Raw genomic sequence first — 12,344 nt, forward strand, 5'->3', positions numbered from 1 at the left:
CAAGAAAATGCATATTTCTTCAGCAATGTTGATAGAGGTGCTATTATTCTCCCATAATTCTTAGAAAATTTACAATAATATCCTATAAACCCAAGAAATCCTTGAACACCCTTTATGCTTGTGGGGATTTTCCATTCCTTAATGGCTTTAATTTTTTTACGGTCTACCTTAACACCCTCGTGAGATACTATATGAACAAAATATTCCACCTCTTGTACTCCAAAGAAACATTTGGAGGTTTTTGCATATAATTGTTTCTCCACCAATAGTTTGAGCACCCTGTCAACATGTTAAGCATGATCCTTCAAAGACTTGTTGTAGATTAGTATATTATCAAAAAATGCTAACACAAATTTTCTAAGGGTTTGAAAATGGAATTCATCAAACCTTGAAATGTGGAAGGTGTATTAGTAAGGCGAACAAACATGACCAAAAATTTATAATGACCATTATGAGTTTTGAATGTTGTTTTTGAAATGTCTCCTGTCTTCATTCTAATTTGATGATATCCTGGATGAAGATCCAACTTGGTGAATTAAATTGCTCCTTGTAATTCATCCAACAATTCGTTAATGATAGGAATGGGAAATTTATTTTTAATAGTGAGTTTTTTAAGCTCCCTATAATCTGGAAACATACGCCATGATCCATCCTTCTTGTGCACCAATACTAGTGGACTAGAGAAAGAACTTTGTTTGTGATTTATCAATTGGCTAAAGAAGGTGTTTCTCTTTGTATCCTCATAATGTTCTATCATTTTCTCTGTAAAAATTAACCAAGTGACAAGTGGTTTATGAGAACAAAGTCATTGATAGCATGCAAACTGATTAGGTTCTAAATATATCTCCATGGAGATCAAAATATTGTTCCATCTATAGTATCCATGTTATGAGATCCTTTCCATCAACCATTATCATATCTATATTTGGAATGTGGTGAGACTTAAACTCAAAATTGGAGTCTCTAAAATAATAATTCATATTCTTTTAGTGCTCGTTGTGATTTTCATGGATTACCTTGTCACCACTAGGAATCTTTTCTTGTAGTATCTTTGTCAAACGTTCCTTCAAACCTTCCATGTATTTTTTTAAGCCCTCCCTATCCCCTTTTAAACCATCCATGTCTCCTTTTATTTTCTTCTCTAAACCATCCATATTAACACTCATCATTCCTAATTCACTTTTCATTTCTCTTTGGGAGGGTGATATTTGTTGCACTTGGTCATGTAACTTTGATCTATCATGTTGCAGTTCTTCCTCTTCTTCATGTGTCATATTAGAGCTTTCTGATTTCTTACTAGGTGTGTCCATTTTTTAGTTTGAGGCATATTGGAATAAAATAATTATATCTATGCTTCTCTATTCCATTTGAATCACTTCAAACTAATTCTTAAAACAAAACTTATTCAAATTAAAAAAGGTATGCACACCTTTTTCCTTGTATTTTCGAGCTAGATATTCAAACTATTGTATATCCGTAATTTTGGCTCTACAAGATGCGAAATTCCTTCCTGTGCTAGCCCTATGCATCGTCTTTCCAACACCAAAAGTCATACAAAAATTAGATTATTTAGGATACATTTATGTCCAATCTCACATGATGGCCTGATTATGGACTGATTCAATAAAGCAAACTTATACAATGTTCCCTGTCTCCATGTTTCGACCTTCAGATCTGAAAATGATACACAAAAAACTACACATTGTACATTTTAGGTCAAATTTTACAAAATTGAAATTCAATGCTTAGAGTGGAATTTATGATGATTTTCCCTAGGTCACCTATTTGATATGGAACTTTGGAGCCTCCAAAATGCATAACTTCCTCAGATCATATATAAAAAAATATACAAAACCATGATCTGAAATTCATACATGGAGTTCACCAATATTTCAACTCCATGTGGTTGTGATTTCATCTTCTAAAGCCTTCCGTAAGAAAAGTTATAAAAAAAATTCCAAGATAAGCTATTTGAAGAAGCAGAACCCTAGAATCCAAAGCTCTGATAAAAAATGTGATGCAACCATCTAAAAAAATAGAAGAAAGGATAGATTAATGACTTGAGAAATAGCGTCTTTGAGGGGGAAACATCCTTTACATCAAATAAATGAATAATTCTTCGATGATACAAATGACAATACCTCCTTTCCATATATAAGGGTCTAAAGGGTCACAATATAATCAGAGCATACATAACAATAATAATATAAGGGAATAACAATAAAAATAGTGGGATTCTATGTGGCATAACAATAACAATATGGGGGCTACATTAACAATAACAATAAGGGGACTATACTATTGCCATAGGGACCTAACACTAATGTATCTTGATTTGTTGGGAAACGCTCGAGACCACCCATCCCCATACCATCCTCCTGCTCCTTAATGATTGTTGGTTACTTTTTCATCTTTGGGATATTTTGGGCCTTTAGATATTTTTGTTTTTGGATCCATAGAAGATTTTGACATTTTTTACTAAGCTTTTCTGTTCTTCATTCTAACTAACAAATTTGGTAGCAGCGAGACGAGAAGACTAGTAATCGTTGTGCAAAACTATTATAATCGTTGCATGAATTAGTAGACAATTTTATCAACAAAAAAGAAACAGAGTTGAAATGTGAGGCCGACCGAGTCTCTTTCTTTGAATATATATTTTTGTGAATACAAAGAATTAATGCCCCTAGCCCGTGGGCTACTAAATGAAAATACCCTCTTTGTGTGTTCTCTTCCCATCCCCCTTTTCAACTTTGTTTGTTTATGGAAAAAAATATACTGAAAAGAATATAACCCCTTTTTCTTTGAGTGGCTCGATTATAACATAGCCATATAGGATACTAGTGGTTGGGTTCTACTCCGTCAACTTTTGATTGGAGTTACAATATTGCCTCTTCTAGATTCCTCTTCATTATGATCAGATGACTAGCCCCTTTTTCATGAGTAATGGGGTTGATGTAGCATCGTCTTGAATTATGGTGGAGAAAATAGGAAGTTCAACTTTCAAGTAATATAACTTTTGCATTCAGAGTCTAATGGAAGCAATTCTTGTGTTGTTGGAAAAGTATTTGGTATAGAATAGGAAAAAATGTGTTGCACTAAAGTGGTAAAGATTTACCTCAAAAAATTCCATTTGATTTCTCAAAATTCTACTGAAAGGCTTCATACCCCAATTCGCCAAATTCAGTCCCACCAATAAAAATGGTTTTACGAGTTGAATAGATGGATGACAAACAATATAGTGATATAATCCAGATCACTAATATAAGAATTGAGTTGCAAATGGTGTTAAGGTGGTTATAACTATTGATTTAAGTATACACATAGTTGAGTAGGGTGAGAAATTATACTTGGAGGTGTAACTCTAAACAATGCTCATGTAAGGAGAAAGTTCTTACTCTGATTTGAACAATTGAGTGTTTATGAACGGATGTAGAGAAACCTAGATGTCCCTTAGGTTAACTTGAATTGGTCGATCACAAAAAGGATCATTAAGATAATGTACTAATTCACCCTCCAAAAGCTCTAATGTATAGCTAGGTAGTAATCAAAAGCCCGTACAATAGATCATCAAGATAATGTACTAACTCACCCTCCAAAAGCCCTAATGTATAGCTAGGTAGTAATCAACAACTCCTAAAAGTATAAGGGTTGCAAACATTAGGTTTTAAGAATACCCCAAGTTTCCTAAATCCCATCATTATACCACATGCCCATTTTCCAATAATCAATTATTACATTCATATAAATTTCAATAAAATGTTAATTTGATCTTATATAATGATACATTTAATATATAAAAAAATACCATTATAAGAACTTTCACAAATAAAATAATTTTTCCCATTGTAAATGCAAATAAAAACTAAAGATTCTTATAATTTAAAAATACTTCAAATAATTAAAGTAAAATATTATATAATATACCTGGTTATACATATATCATGAAATTTGTGTATTTATATCTAGTTACCCAAATCCTACGATCGTTAAGTTACCGAGATTAAAGAAAAAATAACCATTAAAATTAAGAAAAAGTAGTTAACAAGATATTGTTCAGTTAATTATGGTTAATACCTTTTTCAATTCTTTTATAAAGACCAATAAACTAATACAACCATATTATTCATGGTAGTTAATAAAAATCCAATTAATATTATTCTTCATCTTAATCGACACCACACTTCACCTCAAATTAAGAACTTTCATCAAGATATATGAACATTTCATAATGATATTGTTTATAAAGAATTCCAAAAAAAAATTGTGGGCGTCTTATAAATAAGAAAATGACAACGTGGAGCCAAAAATCTTCAAATAAAATATCATATACAACCCCAAAAGTAAGTAGTAAAGGGTTCCTTATGTAAACCATATAGTTAGTAGTTCTAAATCATCTTAGAATACCAACCGACCTTTGTGTTCGTAATTTCCATCTCCATCACAATAATATAAATAGATAATTGGGCTTGATATAAACTAAGGACTTGGAGTACTCACCCATTGTTAGTGTGGTGAACAAACAGATCTCGCGGAGGATATCGATTTCCCATCTGATTCTGCCCGAAGCCTGGAATCTGCTGCAGACTTTTAAAAATGGTTAAGGAAACAGGTTACTACGACCTTTTAGGTGTCAGCTCGACGGCCACTGAGGCAGAGATCAAGAAAGGTTATTACATGAAGGCCAAGCAAGTTCACCCTGATAAAAACCCGAATGATCTTCAGGCTGCAGAAAATTTCCAAGTTTTAGGAGAAGTTTACCAAGTTCTCAGTGATCCAGCACAGCGGGTATCATATGACGCACATGGAAAAGCAGGTGTATCAATGGAAATAATGATGGACCCAGCAGCAGTCTTTGCTGCGCTCTTTGGAAGCGAATTATTTGAAGGCTATATAGGTCAACTTGCAATGGCTTTTGATAAGTTTACTGAAGGTCATGAGCAGATAGATACCAAGAAACTAAAAGAGAATATGAAGGGTGTCCAAAAGGAAACAGAAGAAAAACTCGCGCAGATTTTGAAGGATCGTCTTAATCAGTATGTACAAGGTGACAAGGTAGGGTTTATACAACAAGCTAAATCTGAGGTTCAATTGTTGTGTGGTTCAGCTAATCGAAGCAATATGCTGCAGAAAATTGGTTATATGTATGAAAGACAAGCAGCAAAGGAACTTGGGAAGAATGCGATATATTTGGGTTTCCCATTTATAGCAGAATGGCTGAGAAGCAAAGGGCATTCTATGAAATCTCAATTCACTGCAGCAACAGGTGTTTTTGCGCTACTACCATTACTAGAAGATATCAAAAAACAGCCGAGTATGGAGGAGAATTATTGTGAAGTTGATTTAGAACCATTTTTACAGTCCAAGAAAGAATTGATTGTCAACTCACTTTGGAAAGTAAATGTCCCTGACATTGAACGCACCCTGTCGCACGTTTGCCAGATCGTGTTGCAAGATAAGACTGCAAAGAAGGAAGAACTTCGAGCTCGTGCGAACGGTTTGAAGACTCTGGGACAGATTTTCCGAACAGCGAAACTACAAAATGAAGATCAAATTTCAGAAAATGACACTTCTCGTAGGCTGGGTAAGAAAGAACGCAAAGATGATGCAATCTCTCCCGATGCATCACCAAGGAATATTCCATTTTTCTGTGAGGGCTGCGAAACTAGACCGTGGTTCCGCCAATCAATGGAGACCATTTTGCCTTTATGGAACGGTCTTGCAAGAAAACTTTTTCCAACCAGATTTAAGTACTAGTAAGATTATTTTAACTATGGCTATTTCACTATTTCCATTTGCAAACTTTTTCCAACCAGATTTAAGTACCAGCAAGATTATTTTAACTCTCGCTATTTCACTATTTCCATTTGGAGATTTTTTGCTAATCAAATTTTCTAGGTTTTGGGTTTTCATGAGCTTTTTGAAATATTACGAGTCTACTGAAATATTACTTGGACAACTGCTTAATAACAATACAACATGGTAAAGAACAATGCAATATGATCCTATATGATACTAATAGGTTTAATGTTATATACTTAGGGGGATAATATGGGGTACCAAGGGAGGTACCCAAGGTAATAATGTAATAATGGGATGGGCCATAGTAATAAAGAAGGTGGTTAACCCATGTCATGTAAGGGACCACAAGTAGTTAATAATAATGTAATGGGCCCATGGTATTAGTTGATGGTATGAGGAAACTATGGTAATGATGCATGATATTGTATGTATGAGGCCTATATAGAGGCTAGAGACTCCACATGGAGAGATAGGAAGATGAGGAGAAAGATTATTGTATGAACAAGCATATGGCTTGTGGAGTGTTCTCCTTCCTTAAGGAGTGAATGTATGGTGTTGCCCTACCTTAAGGGTCTTGATAATAAAAAAGCATTTATCTATATATTTTTATCTTGTTATTATTGGGTATATTTGTTATTTATCATATATTTCTTGGTTAGATCTACAACAATTGATATTAGACCTACAACAAGTGGTATCGGAGCTATTTCATATCAGATCTATAATATTCTTGGGTTAGATCTACAACAAGTGGTATCAGAGCTATAATATTCTTGGGTTAGATCTACAACAAGTGGTATCAGAGCCAGGTTTCTTTGTTTCTTTGCATTATCTTATATTTTCATATCTGATCTATAGTATTTTTGGGTTAGATATACAACAATTGGTATCAGAGTTACAACAATTGGTATCAGAGCTCCTTCTTGGGCAAACCGTGGAGAACTTTTTTTTCATTTTTGCGGGGTTTCTCGGGTGGCGAATTTGCAGATCAGATCTGTACGTTTTGGTGCAAAATCTGCAGAATCTAATTGCAGATCTGTATTCCTTGTGAAAAAATAGCCGATTTCAAAAAAAATCGGTTGAATCGGAGTCCGGATGAAGGAGATATCGCTGATTTAAAAATCAGTGGGGTTGCAGACAATTTTCAGGGCAGCGAGTTTTGCGGCGCAGATCTAGAAGTCCTGGTGCAAGATCTGCAAGATCTAATTGTAGATATGGAATCTTTGTGAAAAAACACATGATTTCAAAAAAAAAATCAGTCGAATCGGAGTCCGGATGAGGGAGATATCGCTGATTTAAAATCAGCTCTTTTTGCAGAATTTTTGGGTGACGGCGGGAAAGTAGCAGCGCAGATCTGTAATTCCAGTGTCTGAATCAGGATTTCTATCACATGGGCAGATGCAGAATGGTTGCTCCATTTCCAAAAACAAGTTATAATAGAGATTCTGAGCAATATTGACGAAACTGTGACAATTTCAAATTTTCGCCAAGTAAGTGAATTTTTCTCAAACCCTCTTCATGGAGAAGCTATATTTTACAGGGAAAGATAATGGTCCTACTATTGGAGAATTCATACAAAGAATAAATTCCGAATATGGGATATGTTGTAGAACTGTAGTACGGTTTAATTTGAGAGATGAGGCTTACAAATGGTATTTCTCACTTGATATCAAGCAGTTGATCAAACTTTCAGATACAGAATTTGAAAAAGTTTTTTTGGACAAATGGTCTCGGGCTAGAAAAAAGGAGAATGAGACACATAAGGGTTTAGTTGCTACGGGTGTCTCCTTATTGCAGGTTCATTGATTGATTCAGAAGGAGAAAATCATTGTGTCTATAAATCCGAGTTGCAAGCAAAATCTCATAAATGTCAATTTGGCAAAAAAATTGCAAGTCCTAGCAAAACAAATTACACATACACAGGATGATGATGAGGATGTTCAAGTGTATAAGGATTTGAAGATTTCTATAGATAAATATGTGTTGCATAGTGATTTTTATGCTTCAGAGATGGATAACATGGATGTTGTTTTGGGATACCCTTGGATGGAATCCGTGGGCACTATCAATATTAATGTGGAGAAGAAATTCCTAAAGCTATGGTATAAAAAGAAGAAAATTACATTACAGGATATTTCCATCCATAAACAGGTAGAGCACATGGAGGCTGAAGTAGAAGATGTTCAAGGGACTGACATATCAGATGATGAGCCTTTGATGATCGACAATCAAACACAAACAGAGGCTGCAGAAGAAAAGGTTACAGGTGATGATATATCAGAGGAGGGCTCAGTGGTTGAAGTCATATTGAAAAAGAAGACACCACAACAGGCACCACAACAGGGTGAAGTTAAGCAAAAGCCATCGTGGGTTAAAACTTCAACATATCATCACCCACATCACCCCGCAAGACAATCAAGATGGAAACCAAGTAGTCACATGACGGATAGCGAGGAGAGAAGATCCACCCACTACACATCAACACAGAAGAGCTGCCACGGTCAACTTCCATCTCAAGCGAGCGAGGCACCAGCGAGATCGAGGGTTCACCTTTCTCTTGGATGGCTAGATGCACGTGCATGGTACCAGTGGACTACTCTTTTGAGTAGATCTTATTATTTGTGTTCTTCCCATGTTTCGGGGACGAAACATGCTTAGGGGGGTGGAATGTTATATACCTAGGGGGATAATATGGGGTACCAAGGGAGGTACCCAAGGTAATAATGTAATAATGAGATGGGCCATAGTAATAAATAAGGTGGTTAACCCATGTCATGTAAGGGACCACAAGTAGTTAATAATAATGTAATTGGCCCATGGTATTAGTTGATGGTATGAGGAAACTATGGTAATGATACATGGTATTGTATGTATGAGGCCTATATAGAGGCTAGAGACTCCACATGGAGAGATAGGAAGATGAAGAGAAGGATTATTGTATGAACAAGCATATGGCTTGTGGAGTGTTCTCCTTCCTTAAGGAGTGAATGTATGGTGTTGCCCTACCTTAAGGGTCTTGATAATAAAGAAGCATTTATCTATATATTTTTATCTTGTTATTATTGTGTATATTTGTTATTTATCATATATTTCTTGGTTAGATCTACAACAATTGGTATTAGATCTACAACATTTAAAAACAATGCAACATGATCTTAGAGGATATAAACTTGAATCGAAGTTAGAAATGATTACGTCAGCCTTCGATACTTTCAAACCCAAAGAAATTTTCTATGTTAAACCTGCGTGGTTGACAATTAAGATCTCCCTAATTTGAGAGGGCATCCATTAATTTTAGTTTTTAACAGCATATAATGTCCATGATATCGCCAGTAATCAATAAAAATTACCATATCTTTGAGGATCCCTTTTAGTTTGATAGTAGAGCTATAATCCATTTCAACGATTGGGAAGTTTTATCTAAAGTCCAGTAAAGGTAAATATTCCTATCACTACCATTGTATTTCATTAATGGTTTCCTTATTGGTGTCTTTTTCATATTAGGAAGGGTTAAATTTTAGTCATTTACTAAGACGGATCTTCTTTGATTTTAGAGTAATGGGTTTCATATTTTTTTTTAATTACATGAATGATATTATTTGTTATTTAAATGATATGGGAAAGCCTTCTTTGATTTTAGAGTAATGGGTTTCATTTTTTTTAATGACATGAATGATATTATTTGTTATTTAAATGATATGGGAAAGCGATGTCGAACTAAAAGTTAAAATCCATTTAGAGATTGTTTCTAGTTTTTTTAATAAAAAGTTGCATACTAAAATATAAATTTAAATGAAACTATTGACTAACTTTTATGGAACAACCAACCTTAATTCTTATCTAGTCAGTTTCTTCTCTTATATCTGTTATTATTTCTTATCCTCTACCTCACTTCCTCCAGGCCATTCACCTTTTTCAACACAATGATTACCTAAGAAACAAACTCACTCTCCCATATAAGATAGGTTGTTTCTATAACAATATGCATATTGTAAACTACAACGATGTTTTTCAATTTCAAACCATATTCAATGTTTTTTCAATGGAAATATTATGGTTAGCTATAAATAGCACAGTGCACCTACTTTAATAGGTCTATATTTTTGAAAGAGCGAACATGGTGCACACAACAAAAAAAAATTACTATATTATTAGCAAATCCAAATTAAAAGCCGCAAATAATGCTCATGAGATCAAAGATCTTGGGAATTGTTTGTTGAGAGAATCTCTTAATAAAACCAACAAACTAATATACCTATATATTAATGTAACCATTATTTTCAAGGTTTCCTTTAATGTTTACATTTACATGATGATTACAAAGATCATTACAAGAAACATAAATTACATATAGTTGCATCTATCTCGCCACCATAATCTTCGAGTGTTCCATTCAACTCATTTAAGACATAATGGCCTCTGACCATCTTTGATGGACTTTGTATAACTAATCTTTGTAGATCTGAAAGAAAATCTTGATATTAGGCCACCCTATGGACAAAATCTCATCTACCAAACTGAAATGAACTACACTTTTGATAGTTTTATAGGTGAGTTGTCTGAGTATTGGGCATATTCAGCAGTATTCAGAAGTCAATTATGTAACTGACCTTTTTACACACAAGGATCTCATAAATTGACCAGTAACCAGTGCTCTTAGAGCCCTAAGTACAATAAAACCCATCAGAGTATAACAGATTCACACAACCAAACTAGCAATACATTCTTTAGACACTGAAGAACATTGAAAATCACTCATTGTGCTAATCTATTCCATAATTAATCTTTCAGAAATGATTTTTACATACCTCTTTATCAAAAGAGATAAAAAGTCCAAGATCGTTTGATAAAGTGGCACATTCACTATAGTTTTTACAACTTGACCCAAGATTTCGTCCGTTTCCTTGAACCATTGTATCTCCTGCACACAGGTTCGGAAAATTGACAAGCCAAAATAAATTTACCTCTTGAATTAATAACATTTGAATTACAAATGAAGTGGTGGCCCAGATATTCTCTCATAATCTCCTTACTTGTCACCTCTTCACAAAACTCCTTGACGCTTCCATCCATCAGTATGATCTTTGAAGAAACAGAGGAGGTGGAATTTGAAGAAACACAACTCCCCATGTTTGCAATTATGAGAGCGAACAAGCTGCATATTTCACAATACTCATGTATATATCTCCAAAATATGTAGCAAAGCCTTTGGATTTACGCACAAAGTCGTGGAATTTTTTAGTCACACCAATGTTGAAATCTAATTTCAACTACGCACCCAAAACCAGAGTAGCGCCGGATGCCTACTCAGCAGCGCGGTGGATTGACCGGAATTCGGCACCGGAATTTTCTCGGAGCGATTTTCCGACGGCGGAATATTCCGGCAAGGAGCTTCGATATAATATGGAGGCGACGCGTGTCACCCGCATGACATAAGCAAACGTCATTTCTCGGAAGGTAAAGCTCTGCAGAAAATGGGTTTCCGATATTGTTGTCCACCGTCGGATTTGCTCTCGTGTCCTCCGCCATTGATTGTCCGAAGCTGCACACCTGCATACGATCAACGTCAATTCAAGGTTTGCGTGGATTGTTCGATTTTTGGTTTGACCGCCGTGGAGGAAAAGCCATGGCCTTTAATGTTTCTACGAGAATTAGGTGTGGCCCTTAAATTTCGTTATGGGCATACGTCCCATTTATATTTTTATATATGTTTTACGTAGTGTTTGGTGAAGGCCCTTTTAATATGGGCATGGGCACGTTTTAATTTTTTTATATATATGTTTTTATATATTGTTATGTAAGTGAGGGCTGTAGTTTTTTTATGTATGGGTGTATTTGTGCATGTGCACGACGAAGGTAGCGATAGTGGTGGCTGCGCTTGGTGGAGCAAAATTTTTGTAAACGCACAGCAGTGCGAGATATGAAACATGTGATGTAATTGTTTCTGCCCCCCATTGTAAAACAGAAGATTATGTAATTTTCACAGCATCGGAGTATGTAATTTTGTGGTAAATGTTGAACACACAGTAGTGCGAAAGGAATTTGAAAACAGGGATGTATTGTATTGCTTGCTCATCGCAAAAGCAAGAGATAGCATGAGATTGTTTTTGTAATGTAGAATTTCACTGCATATGTAAATTTATTTTTACAGCAGTATGTGTAAAAATAGTTTTACACAGTAAATGTAAAAAGGGGTTTTTACAGTAGTAAACCCAGTAGTGTAAATTCTCAGGAGGAGACAGAGTAAATAGTTTGTTGGATGAATGTTTTTTTTGTGAATCCCTCACAGCAAAGAGGATGAAGTTTGTATCAGGCTTTATATTGTAATCAATAGAAATGTTTTTATGGCTGTGTAATACTCTCCTCAGTGAATTTTTATTAAAAGCTTCCCTGTGCACAAAGATCCTGGAACAATGAAAACAGAGCATTGCCTCTGTGATGTTTAATTTGTTTGGTTTTGGTATTTCCCATTGAAAAATACCCAACAATGGTATCAGAGCTGGTCCAGGCTCTTTGATGGTAACAGAGCAGGTTCATGCTCTTTG

The 12,344-nt window shown here is 35.0% G+C and overlaps 1 pseudogene; it reads left to right on the top strand.

Moving 5' to 3' along the window:
- The first annotated feature begins 4,593 nt into the window (after positions 1-4,593).
- Positions 4,594-5,754, top strand: LOC149242891 (chaperone protein dnaJ 10 pseudogene; annotated as a pseudogene).
- The last annotated feature ends 6,590 nt before the right edge of the window (positions 5,755-12,344 follow it).

The sequence above is a fragment of the Pinus tabuliformis genome, chromosome 8 (genome assembly GCF_031772625.1).
Source record: "Pinus tabuliformis cultivar Carrire ecotype Pingquan chromosome 8, CPIR1, whole genome shotgun sequence".
NCBI lineage: Eukaryota > Viridiplantae > Streptophyta > Pinopsida > Pinales > Pinaceae > Pinus > Pinus tabuliformis.